This window comes from Sardina pilchardus, chromosome 3 (assembly GCF_963854185.1).
Source record: "Sardina pilchardus chromosome 3, fSarPil1.1, whole genome shotgun sequence".
Lineage (NCBI taxonomy): Eukaryota > Metazoa > Chordata > Actinopteri > Clupeiformes > Clupeidae > Sardina > Sardina pilchardus.
In genome coordinates this window covers 36,397,613-36,402,612 of record NC_084996.1, presented here as the reverse complement: position 1 = coordinate 36,402,612, position 5,000 = coordinate 36,397,613, and positions in this window count along the sequence as shown.

The following is a 5,000-nucleotide window of genomic DNA, read 5'->3' as shown; positions in this document are numbered from 1 at the left end:
AGGCCCGAGGAGCGAAGGAGGACGTATAAACTTTACATGAGAGGCACCCCTGGTCTGCTGCCACCATGCTTTTGGGTCCCCACTCTACTGTGCTATGCTATGCTATGCTATGCTATGCTATGCTATGCTATGCTATGCTATGCCTCGCCACTCTATGCAGGGGCTTTGTCATTGCCACACTGAGCCTTAGTTTCTTTATTTTTCTGCTTTAATTATGTTTAACAAACACTTCAAGTGTTGTGTCGTTTGCACATTCACATTTTCATGTTTTTACAAACATTTACCATCTCATATCTTTTGTCTACGTCCCTGACTCCTAAACAGGGTTGTGACTCGTCCTCTAGGAGCAGCCTAACTTAGAGAAAGAGACTGCATGGCCTTGGCCATATGTGACAGGCAGCTACGTGCCACCACAGCGGCTCTCCTCAAGTGGTTTTCGTTGACCTCTTGCCCCATCTGAAAGGTGTATTTAACAGGCAACACAAAAAAGCCCCTCTCATTCCCTATGGAGAAAGACCTTGGACAATGTATGTCGTGTGAACTGGATTCATCTTGGCTCCATGCGTAATCCCTCTCTGTGTTGTGTGCACTGACACGAAAATGGCCGCTGAACTCCACGGGAACTTGCTTTCGTCAATAAAGCACTAGTGCACTGCGCTCTCCCCCCTCTCCCTCTCTCTCTCTCTCTCTCTCTCTCGGCCTGCCTCCACAGGCATGCATTACTGCAGTGGGGCATTGGCTAACACAGACGTTATAAAGCGGCCAAGCCTTCTCTTTGAGGCAAATGAGCCGAAGAGCCTTGAATGAAGACAGCTGCCCCCTAATAAAGTCTAACTGGAATTTCTTCCCGTCAATAATGAAAAAAAAAAGAAAGCGGCCGTGTCCCATACCCAAGGACAAGGCTTCATCAGAGACCCTTCCAACAGACATAAACAGTCTCTATAGCTCTCACACACAGTCTTATGCCTCTCTTCACTACACAAACGGTTTGTCTCTTTCAAACAATGATTTACAGTCCGCCTCACTCACACGCACAGTTTCTTAGACATATGCACATCGAGGACCTCACAGAGAGAATGAAAAACAAGCTTTAACAAGCCATCCGTGTCTGGGATTTAAGCACTTTACTCGTTTCCCTCGGTCTTGGAGCAAATTCAGCAGAGGGGGGAAAAAAATCAAGAAGGATGAAGAAAAGCTCAATTATGGACAAGACTGAGGGCCAGTCTCGTTTGAAAACCAAAGAAAAAGGATATTCTTCCATGGTCATGGTCGACTGAATCCAATATTCTCACACACAACAAAGAGTCAAATCCAATAGCACAAAATACCTTCATTAACCTTAACATCCAATCAGCTTCACTTTCAAAACCATTGGACCTGGTAATGCAACTTATATTAATTGATATATCTTTAATGCAAATTATTACATTAATATTAATTTATTAGCATTCAGTCCCCCTGCTTCATCACTATTTTCTAGTGAAAGAGTACTAACAAATTCTCCCAAATGTTTTATTTAGATTTTCTAAAGTATGCTGTTGGGATGGCAAATACTTCTAATACAATCTTGAAATTTCCCTTGGTGGTCAATAAAGTATCTATCTATCTATCTATCTATCTATCTATCTATCTATCTATCTATCTATCTATCTATCTATCTATCTATCTATCTATCTAATAAACACTCTCATAGTTTGACTTTGACCCAGCCATTCTAGAATACACATGACTATTTTTGAGCTGCTACTGTGTAGCCTTGCACATTGGCCAATAATCAATTCCCTTCAATACAATTTTATGTACATACTGTAGCACTAAACATTGTCTCAGGGCGTTTTTCAGAGTCTAGAGCTTGAACGCTACTTACTAATCCCTCTCCCAGGTGTTGGTTTTACAACGGGGAGCAATAGCTTTTATTGTGTACATTTTATTTCTATCCGTTCTGCCTTCAACGCTAAGAAGTTTCCAAGTCCCTGCAGATGAGAAATATTCCTCCAGCATGATGCCATATTTCACAACGGGGAAGGTGTTTCTTGATTCACTGGCGGTGGTAGACTTGGGCTTTGTGTAGTGCTTTGAGCACTGGCCATAAAGCTCTGTTTTTGGACTCATATGGCCATGAAATCCTTTTCCACGCCTTTGAAAAAAAACCTCGATACATATTGGATCTGTGTCTCCTCAAAGAATGACTTCTTTTTGTCACCCTCAAATAGTTTTATGAATTGCTCTTAAGATTGTGGCCTCCTACGCCACTGAACTTTGTAGATTTTTCCAGGGTAATTAAGCTGGGCTGTGGTGGCCTCCCTCACCAGTTAGTACGTTCCTCAGATGCTTGGTTAGGGGGACCTTTCATGTTCATGTTTACTAGTGTGATGCCGTTTTCACTTTCATCTAACGGATCTAATAGTGCCTAACTGGACATCACAACACAGGGACATGAAGTCTTGAAGTCTTTTCCTCACTGAAGCATTTCAATCACATCATCCATTTCATCTTCACTTCCCTCTAAACATGGCTCAAGCCTTGGGGTTTAGATAGAGTGATCTATATATCCAAAGGGAGATCTCCATTTTAAATACTCATAAATAGTATTTATGCAAATGTCTGGTACCTCTGCCTAGTCTAGACCTCAAAAGCACAAGGGGGTGTACATTTCAGTTCTGAAATGATTTAATATCACTGTGAGAATACAAATAACTTCTAGGGCTTATAGGGTGTCTTGAGCTGGTAGATATCAGACTGCTGTTAGTTTGTGCTAAATGGTGTACAGTCACATGAGACTTGGTATAAAGTAATATATCTGCAACAAAAATTGTAGTAGTTTGGAGTTAATTTTTGTAATAGTAAAACTGGTGAGATACTTTTGCACTCCATTTGCAGTAAGGTTTATGTTTAAACATGTGTAATGTCATTGCATGGGAAGTATACTTAGATTTCTTGTGTTCCTAAGTGTGAGCGAGGTGGTAGATGAGAGTATTCTATTCCCAGGGCAAATCGCATAACGATGAGAATGTACATCTGTGCTGTTAGGCACTCTGGATAGAAGCACCTGCGTTACAAGATTACATTTAAATGTGTTGTGTTGTGAAATATCAGAACCTGGATAATGTGTCAAGACAGTGTTAAATTATACTGTATATGATTGAGAACAATTGAGCACACTTCCTTTAGACTGAATATGAGTGCAAAGGTTTTGATTCTGGGAAGAAAGCAACACCCCACCACCACACCCACACACACTCTTACGAGCGATACCCATCTGCTTGTGCGAAGTGTGTGTGGGTATATGTGTCACCGGCGGTGACGCTACTCCCTGAGGAAAGTTAAGAAAGTGTGGCGATGTTGGCGGATCCTGCGTCATGACCCAGAGGGGGGGGGGGGAGCATCTGTCTGGATCCCTCTCCCTCTCCAAGCACCTCCATTGTGTTCCCTTCAGAAGCAGGGCAGCCAGGCACACGCTCCACTCGCACAGCACAGCACAGCACAGCAAATAAACACATCACTGCCTCCCATTCACTTCCAGGAAGGACAGAACGCAGAGAGAGAAAAAGAGAAGGGGGGGGGAGAGAGATGGAGAGAGGGAGAGAGAGGGAGTGAGAGAGTACAGGGTGACTAGGATCACGAAAAAGGTGATTACAAGCACAAGGCAGGGTTTTAAAGACACTTTAAATACTGGTTTTTTTAAATACAGAAAGCCGTTGTTTTTTATTGTTTTTTTTTTTCTTTTTTTCTTTTTTTTAAATACACAAGTGCTACGGGAAGAAGAAATTAAATCTCAAATGAAATCACAAAAAGGAAAAAAAAAAAACAGAAGGGAAAAAAATCTCCCATGTACATCTTTTCGTTTTGAATTTCATGTATTGTCCTTCTCTTCACACTCTGCTGTTTGACTGAGAGGTGGGGGTGAGGGGGTCAGATAGTGGGGCAGAGTCAAGTTCTCAAACAGTCAAATTTCTAGGTTCCGCAATGAAACTGTCCAATCAGAAATCAGGGTCACCGGGTTGGAGGCAGGCCTCTCGGAGGGCGGGGAATGCGATTGGCTGCTTCACAGTCAGTTCTGGGGCCAGGGGGGGCGACTGGGCGCGGAGGAGCGGTGGAGCAGGAACGTTCTTCTCTGCCTTTCTTAGAAACCCACCAGCTCATCTGCCATTTCAGCACGACTTCCATTAAGAGTCCGAGGATGAGGGAAATGTCAAGGTCCTTCACAGAATGAGCCGTGGAGCTCAGGGCTGGGCTATTGGCTTTGCCTTTGTGTCGGGTGCAGTCCATTCCCCCCACTCCACTCCACAGAGTGCCCTTCTGTGGCACTCACTCATCCATCCATCCATCCATCCATTCATTCATTCAGTGGTCTCAGTCTGTGTGTGCCATATATGGAGCGGAACACCGTTTGTGTTGTTTAAAAGGCAGGGCTGAAGAGAGGGAATTCAAACGCCAACAGAGGAGAGCGGCTCTGTCTCCGTGTCCACTGCCGAGGCCCGGCCCTTCGCCTTGCTCTCCGTCTCTTCCTACAGAGCCATGAGCACTTGGCCTCGCCAACCCTTACGTGGAGGGGGGGGAGAGGGGGTGGAGGCATCATCACCTGGGCTGAGGTGGAGCTCAGCGCTATCTGGACCGGAGACTAGACATGGGGACACCCCAAACCCTCCTGCCCCCTCTCTCACGCCACACGCCACACCAGCACAGTGCAGGCGGGGGTGGGGGTGGGGACGAGGGCGGCCAGGGGGTTGGGGGAGAGGTCCAGCTTGGCAGCGCCGGCGTCAGCAGTGGCTCCACTCCAGCACTGACCCCTCCTTTCCTCTCCTCTCCTCTCCTCTCCTCTGCCCTCCTCTCCTCTCCTCTCCTCTCCTCTGCCCTCCTCTCCTCTCCTTTCCTCTCCTCTCCTCTCCTCTCCTCTGCCCTCCTCTCCTCTCCTCTCCTCTCCTCTGCCCTCCTCTCCTCTCCCGTCAGCTCCTGCAACGCCTCTTTGGATGTCCTCCAGGACGCCCTTCCGACAACAT